At 43.7% G+C, this 23,663-nt stretch overlaps 1 protein-coding gene across 2 annotated transcripts in view; it reads left to right on the top strand.

The window, feature by feature from the left end:
* The window catches only part of LOC134347866 (cell adhesion molecule DSCAM-like), an 804,792-nt gene that overhangs the window by 5,327 nt on the left and 775,802 nt on the right, over positions 1–23,663 (top strand). The gene's annotated exons all lie outside the window — the stretch shown is intronic.

Genomic DNA, 23,663 nt, shown 5'->3' with positions numbered 1-23,663 from the left:
AGATAGGAAGGCCACAGTAATTCATATAGCTATGTTACAACAGTGATGTGCAGAAGAGCATCTCTGAATACATGTTGAACATTGAAGTGGGCTACAGCAGCAGAAAACTGCAAACATCGAACATACGCTCAGTCGCCTCTTTATTATGTACAGGAGGTACTTAATAAAGAGGTCACCGAGTGTATTTTCTCAAGAGTATACCCTATTCCCTTTGGTTCTTTTTCCTCCATGCCTAGAAGGCAATGAATTTCAGTTTGCAACAACCTACTAATCTCTGAATTCTGCAAATAAAGTTAGGATAAAGATTAGCTTCATTGGTTGTATGTGGATTGAAACATACAATGTTTGCATCGAGGATGTCCTGGGGCAGCCCACGAATGTTGACTTGCTTCCAGTGTCAACGTAGTATGCCCACAATTTACTAACCCGAATTCATACGTCTTTGGAATGTGGGAGGAAACTGCTGCGCTTGGAGGAAACCCACAGGGTCATGGGGAGAAAGTACAAGCTCCTGAAAGGCAGCGGTGGGAATTGAATCCCTGTCTTACAAAGTTCAAAGTAAATTTATTATCAAAGTACATGCATCTCGCCGCATACAACCATGAGATTCATTTTCTGGCAGGGACACTCAATAAATCCATAAGAGAATAATAACCATAATGGAATCTATGCAAGACTGCACCAGCTTGGGTGTTCAACCAGTGTACAAAAGACAACAGACTGTGAAAATACAGAAATACCGAGAACACAAGATGAAGGGTCCTCAAAAGTGAGTCCATGGGTTGTGGGAGCATTTCATTGTTGGGGCTGTTTGGTTCAAGAGCCTGATGTTTGAGGGGTAAAAACTGATGGTGTGGATACTGAGGCTCCTGTACTTCCTGAAGGTGCAGCTGGCCCTCTAAAGTGTTCCATTAACCACTATGCCGCCGTACCCTACTTTAGAAAGAAGCCTAATCTTCAGGATCCCTTCATCTGGCTCTACAGTCCTGCATATTTCCCCCCTTTTAAGTTCATGTCCAGTTCCCTTTTAATACTTCATTTCAATTCACTTATTATCCTTTGAAACAGTGCAATTGAAATCATAGCAGCTTTGGTGAATGAAATAATTTGGCCTCATCTGTGTTTTATTTGCAAGGTATCTAAAACCTTCGAGCATTTCTTGGCAATTCATCTCCTAATTGAAACCATTTCCACCCCCCCCCCATCACTATCAAGGGAGGGCATTTCACATGCAAAATCAAGCGGATGAAGTGGGGATCTTGAGTTCAAAGGCTAAAATTAATTTAAATAAGTTTGAGATTTAATCCTCTGATGGCAGGCAGGGAGATGAGGTGAATTGTCTAGTCCACCTTAAGAGGCCAAAATGTGGAATCATTTTCTTTGCTGGGGTGCAGTGCCCAGTCTCCCTTAAGGATGATAAGGATGTGTGACCCCTGCCTTTCTCCTATGATGGCACAAATAACATGAGAAGAACTGGCTGAGTCACTTTTGATCATATTACTATGGATACTTATTTTTCAGTGTCATTTGACAGCTGTTGTTCCAAACCAATGCAAAGATGATGATAACATTGAGTTAACACAAATGTCACTCCCTGAGAATTTTCACAATCCTTTTCCTCAAGTTTGTAAAAACTGAACCAGGCCACAAAACCAGCTTCATCCCTGATTAAATTAATCAGCAAATTGAGGATTTTGCACTTTGTATCTATCTACTAGGAAGCTCCAAAATTAAGCTGCTTCCCTTCAGCTCTAGGAGACTAACAGGCTCATTAAAATGAAAAATAAATAATTAAAAAGAAACAGAGCTACTTTCTAAGTTGTAATATTTCTAGCAAATAGTTTAGTATCGTTTTTAAAAGTTATACAGCATTCTGCTCCTTCACACCAACTTATTAACAAGTGGTGAATAAAGCCCAAATTAAATTTTTTTTTGTACAAACACCTAATTTTGGATGTATTGATAAAGATGAATGTCCCTGGCCTAAATTATAGTCAGGCCTTCATAGGTAAAATGAGATTTGGACTTAAAACTTCCGCTGTGTTGGATTGATTCATGGATGTTTTCCTCTGCCCTTTCCAATTACTAAAAATGAGTGAGCACAATCTTGAAGGGGAAATTAGTTTGTAAACAGAGGCAAATAGGGTCTAATTTGGTGGCTGGGTCACCAGTTGCATTCTGAATTGCTTCTGCTCTGCCAGGCATCTAAGGCTTTGGCTGTTTCTACCTCTGATGATGCTCCTTTTGCATTGCGTGTTTGTAACCCTGGACAATTTGGGCTTTCAGACTCAATGAGATCAGTACAGATACAGCATATATACACTAATATATATGCATACATACATACACTTTTGCACAGGACTGTACTTGTTGATGTGGAGCGGAGAATGAGTTTGCAAATCTGGTGCGAGCAAAGAATGTTGGGAATGGTGAGGGTGGAGCATCGTGGGAATAGTGTGGAACAGGTGGCAGAGAAAGGGTACCAGCAGCAGAAGGTGACATGGGTGTAGATGCACCCGGCCCTTACACACCAGGCAAGGTCATTTGATTCCCAACAATTGGTTTATTGATCATTACAAAATGTCTCTCTAGTGCTTCCTGCTCCCTCCCCTCTCACTGCCCCCTTCCCACTCGCAGTCCACAATAGAGACCCATATCAGAATCAGGTTTATTATGTGAACACTCACAACTTGCTGGAGGAACTCAGCAGGTCGGGCAGCATCCGTGAAAAAGATCGGTCGACGTTTCGGGCCGGAACCCTTCGTCAGGATATCCCGAAAGCCCGAAACATCGACCGATCCTTTCCACGGATGCTGCCCGACCTGCTGAGTTCCTCCAGCGTGTTGTGAGTGTTGCTTTGACCCGAGCATCTGCAGATTATTTTGTGTTTACAGGTTTATTATGTGTCATGAAATTTATTTTTTTAATTTGCAGCAGCAGTACGGTGCAATACATAAAATTATGACAGGACTTGCAAAAGGCTTTGGTTCTTGAGACTTCTGCACAGTAGTGTAAAACTTAAACACATTTATAAAAGCAGTATATCTAACCATTCCTAAGTCTCAAATCACATCGTCAACTGTCGACTTCTCTCCACTGGTGTGGCCTGACCTGTTGAGTACCTTGAGAAACTGCAGTCCCTTGCATCTCACTTACTAAGTAATTTTAAATTCAGATGAGGAAGCCAACCTTGAATGAAGTTTATCCAATTGCCTCATTCCATTAATAACAATTTAGTTGCATTCTCATTTCTGGAGATGTTGGCATTCTCCATGTGACCATCTGAGCCATTATTTCAAGGAACACACACAAAATGCCGGAGGAACTCAGCAAATTGGGCAGCGTCAATGGAGGGGAATAACAGTTGATGTTTTGGGCTGAGATCCTTCATCAGGACTCCTGATGAACCTTTATCCAGACTTCATACCTACTGATAAGGATTTTTGGACCAAAAGGTCAACAGTTTATTCTCCTTTAATGATACTGCCTAACTTGCTGTGTTCCTTCAGTATTTTGTGTATTCCTCAAGATTTCCAGCAGTATCACTTGTGCTTATGATCCATTACTTCATTGGCAACCTATGGAAAAGGGCATCAGACCAAATGGAGAATATGTGGTTTTCTTGAAATTTCATTGACTTGCAGAGATCTTTGGGCAATTTTCAGGCTCATAGATTTCAGAGAATTGGCAAAATGGTTCTAGTGCAGCAGGAGACCACACTGCCCATTGCATTAATACTGGCTCCTGGTGTACATTTACGTCAATCCACACTTTTTCCACAGCCTGCAAATCATTCTCTTTTTAAGTGCCTATTCAAAGGTATTACTTGATTCTATTTTTACTACAGGCAGTGGGAATTTTGAGAATTTTTCATGTATTGTGCCTTTGGTTGATGCTGCCCCTAGTCTGTGCCATGTTACTGGGCTGCAGTGTGGTCACGTGGAAGATGAAGTGGACACGAGATTCTGCAGATGCTGGAGCTCCAGAGCAACACACACAAAAATGCTGGAGGAGCTCAGCAGGTCAAGCAGCATGAATGGAGGTGAATAAAGGGTGACGTTTTGAGCTGAGACCCTTCATCAAGGCTGGAAAGAAGCCAGAATAGGAAGACGGGGTGTGGGGAAGGAGTGCAAGTTAGAAGGTGATAGATGAAAGCAGGTGAGGGGAAAAGTGGGAGGGGACAGAGTGATAAGCTGAGAGATGAAAGGTGGAAAAGGTAAAGGACTGAAGAAGAAGGAATCTGAGATGGGTGGATGTAGATGTCAAAGGGTTTGTTCTGGACTAGATACCTGTTGCATTGTGAACCTGGTCTGGAGCATTTGATTTGTTCCTTTCCATTGTTTAATGTTAAAATTATTTCCTGTCCTCTGAGAACTGCGGTCATTGTTACAATTACAATGTTTAAAATGCATTTGGACAGGTACATGGACGAGAAAGGTTTCGGTTAAGTCTGTGGGCCAAACATTGACCAATGGAACTAGTTTGGTTAGGAATCTTGGTTAGCATGGGTGAGGCGGGCTGAAGGGCCTGATAACTCCGACTCTAAGCAGCTGTCATACTTTTTCATTCCCAGGAATCTTTCATGTGCGCAGGAGAATGACTGTGAATTATTTTGCAATGAAGCGCTCTTGTAGTGTAGTTATAATGTAAGATGCATATTAGCCAATTTGTGCACAGCACATTTGCATAAGCAGTAATGCTATAATGAACAAATAATCTGATATTAGTGATTTTCGTTTGAGGAATACACACTGAACATTCTGAGAGAAAAGACCTGGCTTCTCCTTGAATGTGATAAGGAATTTATTATTCCAATTATAGAAATTACTAGTTTAGCCTTCAACTTCACAGCATGAACATTGACTCTAACCTACAGTAATTTCTCCCTTCCATTTCTCTTTTTCCCCATTCCCCATTCTGGCTTCCCTCTTGCATCTTCTCCTATCCACACCTGCCTGTTACCTCCCTCTTGTACCTCTCCTCCTTCCCTTTCTCCCTTGGTCAATCTCCTGTCCTATGGGATTCTTCAATCAGCTTTTTACCTTTTCTACCTATCACATCCCAGTTTCTTATTTCATCACCCCACCCTCTCACCTGGCTTCACCAATCAGCTTCTAGCATGTACTCCTTCCCCTCCCCCCCCCCACCACCTTATTCCGGCTTCTTCCCCCTTCCTTTCCAGTCTTGAAATGTCGCCTGTCTATTTTTCTCCATAGCTAATGTCTGACCTTCTGAATTCCCCCAGAATTCTATTTAGATTTCTAGTGTCTGCAGAATCACTTGTGTTTACTGGTTTAGCACTCAGTTTAATGCGTCCTCCAGAAGATGGCGAATTGGACAGTGAGTGAAAGTCTTGCATGGGAAGGACAGAAGGTGGAAACTTTGAGCTTGTTCGCTTCAATTGTTTGCATGACTTGTGTTATTTTTTCTTTCTCTTGCGCATTGTATGTTGGTCTTTTTTTTCTTTATTTGGGTTTCTTGCTTTGTGGCTACCTGTGAGCAAGCAAATCTCTAGGTCGTATAATTTATGCATTCGTTGATAATAAATGTACTTGAATCTTGTTTTGCCAACCCAAAGGGGAGCAATGATGCTTGTGCTAATCCTCTATACAAAGAAAAAGTAAATAAGATATCTGCCCTTGAATAACATCAAAAGTATGTTGGCATTTGATGCAGGCAATTTCTTTCTCTTCCTTTTCCTGGCTGGTAGTGAGAAGCACACCTCCAAAGGCACCACAGTCTTGTCATAGGGTTTGGAGGCCTACGTGTTTCAATGACCCCAAGAGCTATGTTGACTGGAGTCAGGGTCTTGGTTCTTGGTTGGGTCGCCCATGCCGAACAGGTCAAACGGGAGAGGGCAGACTAAGAGCGGTCCATTGATTCTCCAGGTTCAGGGGTTCAGTTCAAGGCTAACAATCCTGGCTGGTCAAACAGAACTGTTACCAAAACAGCAATGAAGAATCCTCCTATATCTGAGTGCGATGGTACTCCTGAGTCTCCACCCGGGACTTGCAGGGTGGCCAGTAAACTGAGAGGAAGCTACTGACAAGATGAAAGAAGCCGTGAATGCCACCAGAGATGAAGGACCTTCATTTCTGCCCTAATCACCAGCGGCGTAATGGCAAAAAAAGAAAGCAGGAAGCATACTGAGTTCAATTATCGTGACGTGTTTTACCAGATGGTGACACGCTATCAATTGCTCAGGCTGCAAGATGTGAGAGAAACAGGAAGCTAAGAACTATATCAACGCACACAATGTTGGAGGAACTTAGGCTTTAGTTGCATGTAATGCAAGGAAGGCCATGCTGGGCAGTAAGGGAACTGAAGTGTCCGCTGTTTAATCCTGAGTGGCAAGCATTCAGTTTCACTGTGCAGGCTGTGTGTGACTGCGACAGAAGTTATTGGCCACTCCATGGGAATATCTGATTGGTTTTGACATTGATTGTCAATTCAAGGGTTCAGCTGAAGATGTGGAGGGGTGGGGATAAAAGTAGTCAATGAGGTTAATTATCAACGATGACTCGAAGCTGACAGCTGGCAGGCAGGCTAAACAGGGCACAAGCCAATGGCCAATGAAGAGCGACTGAAGGGATGTGCTCTAGGTATTGCCTTGGAGACTTCACACCTCATTAATGCCGATCAAACTCAGACCCATTCCTCCCTTGCACTGAGAGCATGTGATTGGTGTATTGTTTCCTTGGCAATGACCTTTGCTTCATACAATCGAAGAGGAAAAAATACTCAGTGGCTACTTTATTAGGTATAGGAGTGGGGCCCAATGTTTTCGGCTGATGCTGCAAGGTTTGACGTGTTGTGTATTCTGAGATGCTCTTCTGTACACTACTGTTGTAACATGTGGTTATTTGGGTTTTGGGCGGAGATGCATCAGCCTCCATCTAATGGCATGACTATCAATTTCTCCTTCAGTTAAAAACATTTTCCCTCCCCTCCCCTCTTCTTCCATTCCCTATTCTGGCCTCTTACCTCTTCTCACCTGCCTATTACTTCACCTCGGGTCCCCTCCTCCTCCCATTTCTCCTATAGTTCACTCTCCTCTCCCATCAGATTCCTTCTTCTCCAGCCCTTTACCTTTTCTACCCACCTGGCTTCACCTGTCACCTTCTAGCTCTCCTCCTTCCCCTTGTCCCACCTTTTTATTTTGGCCTCTTTACCCCTTCCTTACCTGGCCTGACGGAGGGGACTCAGCCCGAAATGTCGACTGTTTATTCATTTCCGTAGGTGCTGTCTGACCCACTGAGTTCCTCCAGCATTTTGTGTGTGTTGCTTCAGAATATGAGATGTTGCTTCTTCAACATACTGAGGTGTCTGTTTATGGACTCTTCAGGTTGCAGGTTGATGTGTCTCAGTTTAAAGTGTTGACTGTTTATTCCCTCCATAGATGCTGCCTGACTTGCTGAGTTCCTCCAGCATTTTGTGTGTGTTAAATATGCACCTGTCATGATTGCATCTAACTGCCAGGCATTCATTAGGTTGATGTTGAGAGGGCAGAGTGGCGAGGAGGTTTTTGCTGATCAGAGCAATGTATACAAAATGCTGGAGGAACTCAGTAGGTCAGGCAGTACCTACAGAGAAGAATAAAGAGCCAAACTTTCAGGCTGAGACCCTTCATCAGAACCAGAGTTTGCTAATCAGAGTAACTTCTATCTGTCTTGAAACTTAGACCTGTACTAACTGGAAAATTTCAAGATTCCTGGTCACGTGGATATCAAAGTTCAAGGTGCCTATGTATATGTCGCCATGTACTACAAAGAGATTTACTTCCCTGGAGGCATGCACAATAAATTCTTAATAAAATAATTATCATATCAGAATCAATGAAAGACTGCACCAGCTTGGGCGGACAACCAGTGTGCAAAAGGCCACAAACTGTGCAAATACAAGAAGAAAGAAATAATAATAAATAAATAAGCAATAAATACTGAGAACATGAGATGAGGAGTCCTTGAAAGTGAGTCCATTGGCATTGTGTTTGTGAAGAGAAGGACATGGATATTTCTACATGACCTGTCCATCAACATCTGTTTTGTCTTAACAGCTCCATTGCTGCGCTCATGGGTATCATGAAGACTGGGACTGTTATTTATATCAACTTGATTTTTAATCTCGAAGGAGTTAAAGCGCAACAAAAAAAAAAGCACGTCAATTTGATAATAGCTTGTGTTCACCCCCTGCCTGAAAGGAAGTGCTCAAAGGCTCCTGACAGAATGAGAGTTACTGTGGTGCAGGCAGCAAGGTTAGGCAGGTTGGGCCAATGGGTGGGCGTGAAATTGTGTGTATTTGAGGGGAATAAATTGCAGGAGGGTCTGAATATGATTCCAAACTAGCAATGATGTCTTCCCAGGATCAGGAATTCTGTGGCCATGGTATATACACAATGACATCAGCTAAAAACGTTGAGTTTGGAGAGGAAAGATGAGGAATGAGTAGGATTGAAAAATGGTGGACCTGAGTTTTGTGGTGGATCTGAAAAGGACAATTCCGTAGACACGAGATTCTGCAGAGACTGGAAATCCAGAGTGACACATGCAAAATGCTGGAGGAACTCAGCAGGTCAAGCAGCATCTATAAAAGTGAATGAACAGATGTTTTGGGTTGAGACCCTTCATCAGGACTGGCATCTTCTCCTTTTCTTTCCAGAATAAGAAGGTGGGGGAGGAGAAGGAGGACAAGTTAGAAGCTGATGGGTGAAGCCATGTGGGTGGGGGATGGGGATGAAGTAAGAAGTTAGGTTATAGGTGGAAATGGCAAAGGGCTGGAGAAGGAGGAAGGGCATCAGGGAGAAGGATAAGGGGTAAGAGGCCAGAGTGGGGAATTGAGGACAGAGGAGAATGTTACCAGAGGCTGGAGAAATGGATGTTCATGCCCTCAGGTTGGAGGCTTCCTCAGCAGAATATGAGGTGTTGCTCCTCCAACATAAGAGTGGCATCACCATGGTAGAAGGTGAGGCCGTGGACCGATGTGTTGGTGCGGGAATGGGGTAGGAAGTGAAATAGTTGGCCTCTGGGAAGTTCTGCTTTTTGCAGACGGAGCAGTCCCCCAGTCTATGTTGGGTCTCACCAGTGCAGAGGAGGCCGCATCAGGAGCACTGGATACTGTAGACAATCCCAAAAGGTTTGCAGGTGAAGTGTCACCTCACCTGGAAAGGCTGCTTGGGCCCTGAACTGAAGTGAGGAAGGAGGTGAACGTGCAGGTGTAGCACTTTGGCCGCTTGCAGAGATAAGTGCCAGGAGGGATGTATGGAAATACCAGGCTTGGTGACTGCCACATTTCCACCACTGGAAATCAGATTCCGAATTAGGATTGGGACTTTGCAGAGGAGCATCATGAAGCACATTGAGAACAAGGCCGGACTTGCATAGTGCTCAGAGCACAGTGTTGGCCTTCCTTTTACTTTTTGGAAATGTTTCCTGTTTGGGTGGCAGAAGATGTGCAGTCATCTCCATCCTGGTGGTCCTCAATCTGCTTTCTGACCTCTGAGGTACATTTGTGTTACCTTCGCTGTTGTAATGGAGAGAAAGGAGCAGGTGGTTTGTACACAGCAAGATCTAACTTTACAGTGAGATTAACAGCCTTCATTTCGAGGTGAACGTTGATTAGAACTTGGGGCAATGCTCGGACTCTTTTATTTGTAACAGTATCATGACTACCTCTTTCCCTAAATTACTCCAAAAATAACTTTATTAGCTAGAACCACCCCCTAGCTTTATTAGCTAGGGGGTGGTTCTCAACAGCTTTGACAGACAGCAAAGTTCCACAAAAAGTTTACCTGTGTGTTAAAAGCTTCTAGAAATTTGTTTGCCAAAGCACTGAATGGTGACGGGGTACCAAATAATTTGCTTTTGTGGATCGGCTTTTGACAGACAGCTAAGCCCTACCCCCAGCTTTGCTTCTGGACAAGGTTGTTCATAACTTCTGAGTGTCCCATCATTCAGTAACTGTCACATATTCTTATATTAATTCATCTTAATAATTTTATATTTTTTAATTGCTTTCCATTTGAGGCTCTTGAATAATTAAATATATGAAATCAAATGTAGATAATTTAAAAACCCATGTAATTTATCTTTTCCTTTGTAATTGCAAAATTCTCATTCCAGGTAATGGACGCTAGGCTCCTATAAAAGGTCTGATCTTGTGCAGTTGAGTTTGGATTCCTCATTCTAAATGCTAGGGAGTCTTGGCAAACTGTCAACTCCTTACGGTGCATCAGACATCATCAGAGTGAATCTTTGAGCCATCCGATAAGGTGCCGCAGTAGCATAATGGTTAGTACAACGCTTTACAGAACGGGGGATCCGAGTTCATTTCCCACCCCTGTCTGTAAGGAGTTTGTACCTTCTCCCTGTGACTGCCTGGGTTTCTTCTGGGTACTCTGGTTTCCTCCCACAGTCCAAAAATGTACCGGTTGGTAGGTTAATTGGTCATTGTAAATTGGCCCATGATTATGCTAGGATTAACTTGGGGGATTGCCGGGGGACACGGCTCAAAGGGTCTATTCCATGATGTATCACAATAATATTTTGGTGTGGAGGACTATAATTAGAAAGATTATCAAAAACAGGCCATGCCACATTCTTTTTAAATATTTTACTTGGGATATTTCTTTTGTTGAAACAAATGTAATTGGTTTGTTTAAATAAAATTGTCCTTCTGATAGGAAATGAGAAAATTATGAGAGCTGTTGAGCAAAATCTGAAGGCTATCTAATTTTTGAGAGGCCTAATTAACAGGCTCCAGCCTGCAGCTGGCATGAATTATTCAGCCTTTCTCTCCATTGTGAGACAGCTTCCACTGGGTTGTTTTGGAATATTTTTACTTCAATTGTCTGAGGAAGTTTTGACTTTTTTTTTAAAAACTCAGCATTGATAGAGAAAGAAAAAATGTCTAAAATTTTGTAGTGGGGCAAAATAAATGTGGGCTTAGTCCTGTTTCCAGCTGTCAAAAAGTAAACAAAAAATGTCAATGTTGGCAATCTGAAATTAAAAAAAGAGCATAGCTGGCAATACATAGAAACATAGAAACATAGAAAATAGGTGCAGGAGTAGGCCATTCGGCCCTTCGAGCCTGCACCGCCATTTATTATGATCATGGCTGATCATCCAACTCAGAACCCAGCCTTCCCTCCATACCCCCTGACCCCTGTAGCCACAAGGGCCATATCTAACTTCCTTTTAAACATAGCTAATGAACCGGCCTCAACAGTTTGCTGTGGCAGAGAATTCCACAGATTCACCACTCTCTGTGTGAAGAAGTTTTTCCTAACCTCGGTCCTAAAAGGCTTCCCCTCTATCCTCAAACTGTGACCCCTCGTTCTAGACCTCCCCAACATCGGGAACAATCTTCCTGCATCTAGCCTGTCCAATCCCTTTAGGATCTTATACGTTTCAATCAGATCCCCCCTCAATCTTCTAAATTCCAACGAGTACAAGCCCAGTTCATCCAGTCTTTCTTCATATGAAAGACCTGCCATCCCAGGAATCAATCTGGTGAACCTTCTTTGTACTCCCTCTATGGCAAAGATGTCTTTCCTCAGATTAGGGGACCAAAACTGCACACAATACTCCAGGTGTGGTCTCACCAAGGCCTTGTACAACTGCAGTAGTACCTCCCTGCTCCTGTACTCGAATCCTCTCGCTATAAATGCCAGCATACCGTTCGCCTTTTTCACCGCCTGCTGTACCTGCATGCCCACTTTCAATGACTGGTGTATAATGACACCCAGGTCTCGTTGCACCTCCCCTTTTCCTAATCGGCCACCATTCAGATAATAATCTGTTTTCCTATTTTTGCCACCAAAGTGGATAACTTCACATTTATCCACATTAAATTGCATCTGCCATGAGTTTGCCCACTCACCCAACCTATCCAAGTCACCCTGCATCCTCTTAGCATCCTCCTCACTGCTAACACTGCCACCCAGCTTCGTGTCATCCGCAAACTTGGAGATGCTGCATTTAATTCCCTCATCCAAGTCATTAATATATATTGTAAACAACTGGGGTCCCAGCACTGAGCCTTGCGGTACCCCACTAGTCACCGCCTGCCATTCTGAAAAGGTCCCGTTTATTCCCACTCTTTGCTTCCTGTCTGCTAACCAATTCTCCACCCACACCAATACCTTACCCCCAATACCGTGTGCTTTAAGTTTGCACACTAATCTCCTATGTGGGACCTTGTCAAAAGCCTTTTGAAAATCCAAATATACCACATCCACTGGTTCTCCCCTATCCACTCTACTAGTTACATCCTCAAAAAATTCTATGAGATTCGTCAGACATGATTTTCCTTTCACAAATCCATGCTGACTTTGTCCGATCATTTCACCGCTTTCCAAATGTGCTGTTATCACATCCTTGATAACTGACTCCAGCAGTTTCCCCACCACCGACGTTAGGCTAACCGGCCTATAATTCCCCGGTTTCTCTCTCCCTCCTTTTTTAAAAAGTGGGGTTACATTAGCCACCCTCCAATCCTCAGGAACTAGTCCAGAATCTAACGAGTTTTGAAAAATTATCACTAATGCATCCACTATTTCTTGGGCCACTTCCTTAAGCACTCTGGGATGCAGACCATCTGGCCCTGGGGATTTATCTGCCTTCAATCCCTTCAATTTACCTAACACCACTTCCCTACTAACATGTATTTCGCTCAGTTCCTCCATCTCACTGGACCCTCTGTCCCTTACTATTTCTGGAAGATGCAGGTTAGGCAGCATCTGTGGAAGGAAAATGTGTCAGCAGTTTTGTTGGTTTTCAGCTGCAATTTAAGAATAAAAAATTGATGCGAGTTTCTGTCTCAACCAGAAAGGGAAAAAATGCTACAAAATATTCTTCACTTGTTAATAATTCCAATGATGTGTCGTAGAACCATTCCTTATGACATGTTTTGCTCTGAGAGCCTTATTGCTGTGCCTAATTGACGATGTTGCTACAGGGTGAAAGTTTTGTAGATGCCATGTTTGACAGTTGTGGGCAAGTTTTTGAAGGATGTGGTCTTTGTGGAACACCATCTCCTGACAGCTCGAGAATGCCCGAGATGTAAATCCAAGCGCATTCTGTTTTGTATATTGCAGTGACATTTATTAGTCTTGCCAACAATTCTTTCTGGAGCAAAAGCAGCAACTTAAACTGTCAGGTGTTTGGGTTCAAAATTTCTTCTATTTGGGGCTAAATGTCAGTGAACTTCTGTAAGTGTATTTTAGTAAGTCTTCTCTGCAAATGCAATTGTCTTACCAATTTTGCCTGTTTCCCAAGAGAGCTTGCTGCATTCTGATGTCTCTGTTGGATATTCTACAGAAAAATCTTCTTGTTTTATTTAAGAAGTATTGGCAAATTTTTCACAGTTTGCTTTTACGAAAACATTACTCCCTGTAGTCAATTGCTTCAAAACACATCATTGGATCATTGTGATGGAAATACGTGGGCTCTTCCTGCTAAGCAAACACAAAAAGAGGTTTGCCAGCGCCTGCTTTCATGAAAACAATGTTGCTCTACAAATGAATGACAGCCCCTTTCCTCACCACCTGACACCTGAAAGAGTCTGACATTTCAAAAGGATAGAAATAAAGATTTAAAATGGAGAAGTATTTATTTTGCACTGAGGATGATATTTTCCTGTGAATACAGGCAGACCTATTCCATCAGTCTTTGCTGACAGAGGGTGCAGTCAGTGAGAGTGGTGAGCAATTTTAGATTGCCCTCTTGTGTATTAAACCCTAAAATTCAGGTGCCTCTTCTCCTTCCCTTTCGCCCATCTCCTCTTCCTATCAGATTCCTCCTTCTTCAGCCCTTTTTGCCTCTTGCACCTATCACCTCCCAGCTTCTCACTTCACCTCCCCTCCCCCACCCACTTACTTTCCCTCACACCTGGCTTCGCTTTTCACTTCCTAATGTTTACTCCTTCCACTACTCCCCCCTTCTTATTCTGGATTCTTCCGTTTCCTTTCTGCTCCCGATCTGAAATATCATCTATTTATTCCTCTCCATAGACGCTGCCTGACCTGTTGAATTCCTCCAGCATTTTGTATGTCTTAATATTCAAGGTTCTGCTGGTCCTCTCCAACGAATGTCAGAAGATCCCAATGTAGATCTTTTTTTTAAAAAAGAAGAGCAGGTGGCCCTGGCCAAACTATATTTCTCAACTAGCACCATTAAACAACAAGTTAATAATTTGCTGGACACTTGTGCGTGAGTGAGTAAGGAAGCCTGACTAATACCAGAAACACATGAGAAAGTCTGCAGATGCTGGAAGTCCAGAGAAGCACACACAAAATGCTGGAGGAACTCAGCAGGTCAGGTAGCATCTATGGAAACGAATATACAGCTGACCTTTTGGGCTGAGACCCTTCATAGCCAACTGCATTATTAAATGCACTGAGTCCTGGACTTCCCTTATCAAACTATACTGTCTATGGAAATGAAATCCCCTTACAATATACACTCAGTAGCCACTTTATTAGGTACGCCTTCACACCTGCTCGTTAATGCAAATATCTAATCAGCCAACCATGTGTCAGCAGCTTGCTCTATAAAAGCATGCCAACATGGTCAAGAGGTTCAGTTGTTGAACAGAACAAGCACCAGAATGGGAAAGAAATATGATCTAAGTGACTTTGACTGCGGAATGATAGTTGGTGCCAGACAGGGTGGTTTGAGTATCTCAGAAACAGCTGGTCTCCTGGGATTTTCATCATAGCAGTCTCTAGAGTTTACAGAGAAAGGTGTGAGAAGCATCCAGTGAGTGGCAGTTCTGTGGGTGAAAATGACTTATTAATGGAAGAAGTTAGAGGAGAATGGCCAGACTGGATCAAGCCTTCAGGAAGGCGACACTAACTCAGATAACTATGTGCTACACCAGTGGTCTGAAGCAAAGCATCTCTGAATGCACTTCATGTCGAACCTTGAAGTGGATGGATTACAGCAGCAGAAGACCATGAGCGTGCACTCTGTGTCCTCTTTATGAGGTATAGGAGGTACCTCACAAAATGGCCTTTGAGCGTAGTTTCCTATGTTTTCTTGTGATTATCTATATTTAGATGATAGCCTAACTAGTTGCAGTACATGTCAAATTCCAATTTTGTTGCTCGTTTTGTTTCTCTCCTCTCTGTTTTATAGATTTCTCTTTTTCTAGCATTAGGTTTACCAGTTCCTTGGGTTATGTAATAACATTGACAAGGAATGTAAACTCAATTACAGCAGTGAGGATCTTTTTATTTCCTCTCACTGATTTCTTTTTGTATATGAAAGAGACTGATAGTCATATTGCACTTTTCCCTTTTTCCTGTTCCAATGCAACTTGTAGCCAATAAAATATTTTTGAAGTATCACTGTTTTATTTTACTGTAGAAATGAATTCACTAATTTGTGCTCAGTAAGGTCTTGAAAGTGCTAGATTGATGCTAATATGTAGCTTAGGAATGTTGATGGAGGAAGAGGTTTGAGGGGGGCATTTTCTGGTTTATCTTTGCTGCTCTCCTTCAAAAATGAATGTCTTGTATTTTTATGACAACGTATTTCCTCTGGGAAAGTTCCACCCAGCAGCTGAGCTCTGTGTCAGTTGTGTGGGCACTGGTGTTCTTTTGGAATGGATCCTGGGGGGTGGGTTGAAAGGTTCATGTGCTGACCACAGAACCATACTTGGCACTGGCCGAGTTCATTTGAATTAGATGGCATAGAAAGAGGCCTTTTGGTGCTCGTCCTTATCGACTGTGATGTCTGTCTACACTAATTCCATTTGCCCGACTCTCTGTGTTTCCTATTGAAGGACGTGTCCAAATGCCTTTTAAACATTGTAATTGTACGAGCATCACCACCACCTCTGGCACCTCGTTCCAGAGGACTACTACAATGAGAAAGCAGCATCCATCATCAAGGACTCCCACCATCCAGTTCATCTTCTCTTCTCGCTGGTGCCATCAGGAAGGAGGTACAGGAGCCTTAGGTTTCGCACCACCAGGTTCAGGAATGATTATTACCCTTCAACCGTGAGGGGTTGTACTTCCCTTTCATCTCCTTTCAGCTTAAACCTGAGCGCTCTACTGTTAGACAGCCCTGCTCTGAGTCAATGCCTTTATCTATACAGTATATGGGCATCATTATTTTACAAGCTTTATGGGCTCATCCCTCAGTCTCCTACATCCCAGAGAGAGAAAATCAAGCCTATCTTGTCTCCCTTTCTAAATACACATCTCCATTCCAGGCAGCATCCTGGAAATATTGCACATTAGGTGTTGCCTTGGCCTGCCAAAGGCAAAATCTTGTTGCACTAGAGAAAACGATGCAATGGTATTGAAATGGTACCAAACAGTACCTGTTGTGATGGTAAATGAGATGTATCTATCCTGTCGGTAACTTAATGCTATTAGCTGCATGCAAGTTTGTGGATATTAATGCCTGGGACACCATTCAGTCTATCATGTCCGTGCCAGTGAAGAGCTCTGAATCCATACCCTGGAGATTACAGTTCCTCAAGTCATTATGGAGACACATTTTATATGTGATTAGGTTTTCTTTTCCCTACTACTTCCATGTGGTGGGTTCCATGCTCTCACTATTAAGCACACCTAATAAGGAGCAATGCCTAGAGAAAGCAACATCCATCATCCAGGACACCCACCATCCAGGCCATGCTCTCCTCTCACTGCTGACATCGGGAAGGAGGTACAGGAGCCTTGGGTCCCACACCACCAGGTTCAGGAACGGTTATTACCCTTCAAACACTCACCTCAGTAGTGAACTAATTTCACAACCTATGGACTCACATTTAAGGGCTTTATATTTTCTCAATATTATTTATTACTTATTTATCTATTATCATTATTATTCGTATTTGCACAGATTGTCTTTTTTGCATATTGGTTGTTTGTCCATCTTTGTGTCTAGTTTTTCACTGATTCTATTGTGTTTCTTTGTTCTGTTGCAAATCGCACAAGAAAATGTTGACATATACATACTTTGATAATCAATTTACTTTGAACTTTGAGCTCACCCAACAGCTTCCTACGTTCCAGGGAGAGGAAACCCTGCTTGGTTTGAATCTCACTTCAGCTTCAATGAGTGAACTCTTTCGCTAATCTCACCAGTGATTCTATCCACTTTAGTCAAATTCTAATGAAAAATCATTGGCCTGAAATGTCAAGCCTGCTTCTCACACTATCTCCCCAGACCCTGTCTGACCTGCTGAGTGTTTCCTGCATTTTCTGTTTTTATTTCAAATTTCCAGCATCTGCGGGTTTTCTTGCTTTTTGGATTCAGTCCGTGCACTCCAGCTACGGATGTGTTTGCTCTCTACTCACCCTGTACGGAACTCAATTAAATCTCCTCTCAACTGCTTCGGTTGCAAAATAAACACCCCTTAGCTGAGCCAATCATAAATCGCTCTGGAAATGCTGGATCGCAGCAGGCCTCTTTTTAAAAAAAAATAGCCGTGACTCTCAAGTGCAAGGAATTTGGCTGTAATTATTTATTCAGTGTAATGCTGTGAGTAAAGATTCTGGCTCAAATATTTCCTTTCCCCTGCAAAAGAAATGGTGCCGTTAATATCCTCAGGACATACACTTGTAACTCTCCTTGCATGTTTATCATGTCAATGATGGTGATTTTGCAAAACACACACATTTTTTGAGGTTGTTGTGGACTGTCTAGTGTATTGTTTGCCAGAGGCCAATGCAGAATGCTGTACTCAGGAGAATATATAAACCGCAGATGCTTCTGAGAAGCTGTTCTTTAATTACAGAGCATTTTGACACACATTGTCGTTGCTGCATGCTGTTAAGGAGTTGCCTGTCTGACGAGTGACAGGACAAGAATGGCCTCCCGCCTGTGAGGTGACAAAACTTGCAAGTGTTTCCTCTTTGACTCCTGAATACGGGAGCTACTTGGTGGGGACAGTGCGGCCTGCAAAGCCGGTGCCGACTGCTCCAACTTGTCACTTGTGCTGTCTGTTTTAATAGGAACCGTGGATAAAAGGTTTGCTGTGTTGGGTCACAGTGACACTTCATCTGAATGTAAGAAAGGTGCTAAAAGCCAGAAGGCCTGAGATTTGAGTCCTGTCCCAGACACTCAGGGGCATAATCTGGTGCAGCATTGGAAATACGATGAAGAGTCTCAGCCTGAAACGTACATTTCCGTAGATGCTGCCTGACCTGAGTTCCGTGTGTGTGTGTGTGTGTGTTGCTTTCGATTTCCAGCATCTGCAGACTTCCTTGCGTTTATGATGTTGGAAGTGTGTAGCAGGGTGGTGCAAAGGCTGCCGAGACCAGTGTTAAATCCTGCGCTTTGACCTCGGTGCAGTCTGTCTTCCGTCTGCACTTTCCGCCCGTAGTTGAATGGGTTTCCACCGGGCACTCCGGTTTCTCACATCCTATTGGCATGTTTACTGGGTAGGTTGTCTTTGCTGCAGTTTGGCGACGGGAAACCGGAGGAGTCTTGACGAGCGAGTGGGAGAGTATAGGGTAGAAGGAAATGAGTGTCAGAACAGACTGAAAGGGGCTGACTATACTCCTCTGTCATAGAAAGATAGAAATAAACTGAGGCTCTGTCAACCTCTCCAATGGATCCCAAAGATATCCCAGGCATCGTGATGAAGAGCAGAACAGTTTGGCCTCTTATCCAGGACAGGAACTAAACAACGACATTGCCTTGGTCTCTTATCCCCATTCCCTTTGAGTGTTTCCTGTGCAGAAAGTGATAACCTCGTTGCCTTTATAATAGTGACCACAGCCTGAATGTAACTATCACAAGTGATGCTGGAAATCTTGAGCAACACACCCAAAATGCTGGAGGAACTCCACAGACGAGGTGGTGTCTATGGAGGGAATTATTTCGGGCCAAGACCCTTCGTCAGGACAAAAGTGGCTTTATGGTTGTTAAGGCTCCATGAAAGGTACCACTTAACTGGAGCCAGTCATAGACACGAGAGACTGCAGTTGCTGAAAATCCAGAGCAAAACATGGTAGCATTGTGACTAGCACAACACTTGACAGTATAGACGACCTGGGTTCAGTTCCCAACACTGCTTGTAAGGAGTTTGTACCTTCTCTGCTTGACTACATTGGTTTCCTCGGGGTGCTCTGATTTCTGTCTACAATCCAAAGGCGTACTGGTAGGTAGGTTAATTGGTCATTGTAAATTATCCCATGATTAGGCTTGCAGGGCATTGTTGGGCAGAGTGGCTTGAAGGGCCGGAAGGGCCTATTCCATGCTGTATCTCAATTAATCAATCAATCGATCAATACAATAAGCTGCAGGAACTCTGCAGGGAAGGCAGCATCTATGGAAGGAAATGGACAGTCAATGTTTTGGGCTGAGACGTTCCAGTGAAGGCTGTCGGACCAAAACATAAGCTGTTAATTTCCCTCCATAGATGCTGCCTAACCTGCTGAGTTCCTCCAACAGTTTGGCTGTGTGTGTGTGTGCAATGTTTAAAAAGTAGCCTTTTGTTCAATAATGATGCTGCAAGACTGGACAGCAGGTGCTCAAATTTACTTCCTGTTTAATAATTAACCAAGTCTGAAGCTTTCTGCACTCTCCTTTGATTGTTGTGCTGTTTTGAAATTGAAATTGTGTGCTTTTCTATTTCACTGCCAGATGCGCTGCATTTTGCCTCTGTGGTGATCTATCTTTGCAGGAGGTAGGGAGCTCGATGTGCTGGGGAGCAGTTCCACCTTCTTCAGAGAGCACCTCATTACTACTTTGCCTTCCTGATTTCTCCTCCTCCTGCCAAAGGTCCCAATTCCCCGCTGGGCTTCAGTTCCACAGGCAAGCGAAGAGACACACTCTCGTATCTCAGCCGTGTGACTACTATTCATGCATGAGTTTCAATCATAAAGGGAATCGCAGTCAAACAGAATCCTGTCTTCATGCTGTAACCACAGTAAATAATAGGCAAGGGATTGGATGTTAACCTCCCTGGGGTGTGTTGCTTAGCTACACACAGTTTAAGCCTGCTAGGCCATTAGGGATACCTCCATTTCCAGATGCAATGAGTGCCTAGTCTGAGCTTAGTGGGTAAGGATGCGTCACCTTCAGTGAAATGCACATGTTCATTTTGACCGTCGACGAACTGATGATCTTCATGCAAGACCTGTTCACGATGTGTTTTTTTTTTGCAAAGAGTTTCATTTGACCTGGTTGAGAAGGATTCCTGCTGTGATGCGTCATTGACATTGGCACACCTGACAAAATCTACCTGCTGTTTCTTTCTCTACAGGGATATTTTAAGGGGAACACATTAGCAGTAAACTATAGGGTAAGGTAATGTCATCAGCCAGTCTTGAGGGCTGTTGCAACTCCTTTGTTCTGAGTTTAGACCTATCAAGTTTTGAGCTCCCACTTTAGGTTTTGTTTCTAAATGCCTTCTGATTGAGCATAAAGTGAAATAAGTAGCTCCTCCATGCCTTTCCACTCCTCCTACCTTGTTTCCTGCACCTAATTAGACAGTTTGAGCATGGAATAATTTCCCACTTTCTCAGCTAACTGTTGAGAGATTTCAGTCTTGCTGGTGATGTGAGGGAGTGGGGGGTAGTTGGTGGGAATAATGTATGAAATAGCCAAGACAACAAGGGGGAATATTTATGAACAAAATATACAGAGAAGTAATCTGGGTATAATTTAGGAGGGATTGGCAATCTCAGTCAGAGAGGCCATTCAAACAGTGAACAAGGAGAGCCTTTGTTGGTGTTTATGCAGGGTGCAATCTCAGACTGGGTGGTTGGCATTTGAGTCAGGGTGGCTTTCAGCTATATGATTCTATTTGCCCTGGGAGTGATTGGGGGTGGAGGTAGCTGCTCTGATTTCAACAGCGTTCCTCGTTGTGGTTGGGACTCCTCTCCCTTCATATACAGAGCATTAAGGATGGACTGACCTGGAGTGTCTCCAGTTTAAGGCTTTTGACACTCAATCAGTATGTCAATCCTACCTGTTACACACACTAAGAAAAAGAAGGCCTTTATCACAAATAATCCCCAACTAAAAGGATTCTGGGCATGTTGCATGTTTTACTGCTAAGATTGTGTTGCTTTTCCATTTATGATGCAGGAAAACTGGAATGCTACTGTTACTATCAAGAATAGGTACGGTATCCAGATTATTTCAACCTCCCATTCCGTCATTGTGTTCCTGAGTTCTCAATGCTCTGTCTTGTCCCTGTCACACCCAATATTTTGTCCACTTACTCCTTGTGTACAAACTCCCAATGACCCCAAAGCCAGTTTGGCATTATTTGTAGATGATTCTAACTATCCTCCAAATGAACGTTGGAAATATTTAAAGCTTCTGGTTTAAGATGGTGCTGGTGAATCTCAGCGACTTGTGGCTGGTGAAACAAGGAAAACAACTAACACACACAAAATGCTGGAGGAACTCAGCAGGCCAGGCAGCATCTGTGGAAAGCAGTACAGTTGATGTTTCGGGCTGAGATCCTTTGGCAGGACTGGAGAAAAAAAGATGAGTAGATTTTAAAAGGTAGCGGGGAGGGGAGAGAGAAACACAAGGTGATGGGTGAAACTGGGAGGGGGAGAGATGAAGAAGAAAGAAAAGGGGGGAAGAGCACCACAGAGAGGCAATGGGCAGGCAAGGAAATAAGATGAGAGAGGGAAAAGGGAATGGAGAAAGATGAAGGTGGGGGAGTGCATTACGGGAAGTTTGAGAAATCAATTTTCATGCCATCAGGTTGGAGGCATCCCAAACAGAATATAAGGTGTTGTTCCTCCAACCTAAGTGTGGCCTTATCCTGACAGTGGAGGAGGCCATTGATAGACATATCGGAATGGGAAGTGGAACTAAAATGGGTAGCCACTGGGAGATCCTGCTTGTTCTGGCAGACTGAGCGTAGGTGCTCAGTGAAGTGGTCTCCCAATCTACATCGGGTCTCGCCGATATACAGGAGGCCACACTGGGAGCACTGAACACAGTAAGTGACCCCAACAGACTCGTGGAAGTGTCACCTCACATGGAAGGACTGTTTAGGGCCCTGGATGGTAGTGAGGGACAGGTGTAGCACTTGTTCCACTTGCAAGAGTAAGTGCCAAGAGGGAGATCAGTGGGGAGGGACGATTGGACAAGGGAGTCGCAAAGGGAGAGATCCCTGTGGGAGGAGGAAAAGATGTGCTTGCCGGTGGGATCCCATTGGAGATGGTGGAAGTTCCAGAGAATTATGTGCTGGATGCTGAGGGTGGTAGGTGAGGACAGGAGGAACTCTACCCCTGGTAGGGTGGCGGGGTAAGAGCAGGCGTGTGTGAAATGGAAGAAGTAAAGTTAAGGACAATGTTAATGGTGGAGGAAGGGAGGCCTTTTTCTTTGAAAAAGGAGAACATTTCCTTCATTCTGGAATGAAGAGCCTCACCCTGAGGACAGACGCGGCGGAGATGAAGGAATTGAGAGAAGGGGATGGCGACTTTACAAGTAACAGGATGGGAAGAGGTATAGTCCAGGTAGCTGTGGATTTATAATAGACATCAGTAGATGAGCAATCTCCAGAGATGGGGACAGTGAGATTGAGAGGGGAGTGGGAGGTGTTGGAATTAGATCAGGTAAATTTGAGGGCAGGGTGGAAGTTGGAGGCAAAGTTGATGAAGTCGAATAGCTCCACATGGGTGCAGAAAGGAGCACCAATGCAGTCATTGATGTAGCATAGGGAAAGTGGGGGATAGACACCAGTTTAGACTTAGAACATCGAATGTTTCATGTAGCCAAAAACCAGGCAGGCATAGCTGGGACCCATGCGAGTGCCCATGGCTACATCTTTTGTTTGAAGGAAGTGGGAGGAGCCAAAGGAGAAATTATTAGGAGTGAGGACAAGTTCCGCTAGGCGGAGGAGAGTGGTGGTAGAGGGGAACTGGTTGGGTCATGGTGTCCAAAAAGAAACGGAGAGCTTGGAGGCCTTCCTGGTGGGGGATGGAGATGTATAAGGACTGGACATCCAGAATGAAAATTAGATGATGGGGGTCAGGAAACTTGAAATTATTGAAAGATCCAGAGCGTGTGAAGTGTCACGGATATAGGTAGGAAGGGATAGAACAGGGGGGATAATATAGAGTTGAGGCAAGGGTCTTGGCCCGAAATGTCGACTGTACTTTTTTTTTCCATAGATGCTGCCTGGTCTGCATTTTGAGTGTGTTTCTTGGATTTCCAGCATCTGTAGATGTTCTCTTGTTTGTGAAGGGAAATGAGTAAATACCTTGGTAATCACTCTTTTTCTGTCAAATGGTCATCACAAGCAATCGTCGGTAACTTCCCCTTGGACTTGGAGGTAGTTCAATGTGGCAGAACTGAGACAAGGCACGAGGCCCATCACTGAGAGCGAGGAAGACTTGAGGTTTGATTGATTTAGGTGTTGGGCTAAATCGGAAAGATCGTAAGACCATAGGATATTGGAGCAAAATTAGACCATTTAGCCCATCAAGTCTGCTCCGCCATTTCATCATGACTGATCCAATTTTCCTTTCAGCCCCAATCTCCTGCAGCCCCACCCCCCCCACCTCGTATCCCTTCATGCCAATTCTTACCAATCAAGAATCTATCAACCTTTCCTTTAAATATACCCAATGACTTGGCCTCCACAGCTGCTTGTGGCAGTGAATTCCACAGATTCACTCCTAGCTAAAGAAATTCCTCCTCATTTCTGTTCTAAGTGGGCACACCTCT

This window comes from Mobula hypostoma, chromosome 6 (genome assembly GCF_963921235.1).
Source record: "Mobula hypostoma chromosome 6, sMobHyp1.1, whole genome shotgun sequence".
NCBI lineage: Eukaryota > Metazoa > Chordata > Chondrichthyes > Myliobatiformes > Myliobatidae > Mobula > Mobula hypostoma.
This window is presented reverse-complemented; position numbering and strand designations above follow the sequence as displayed.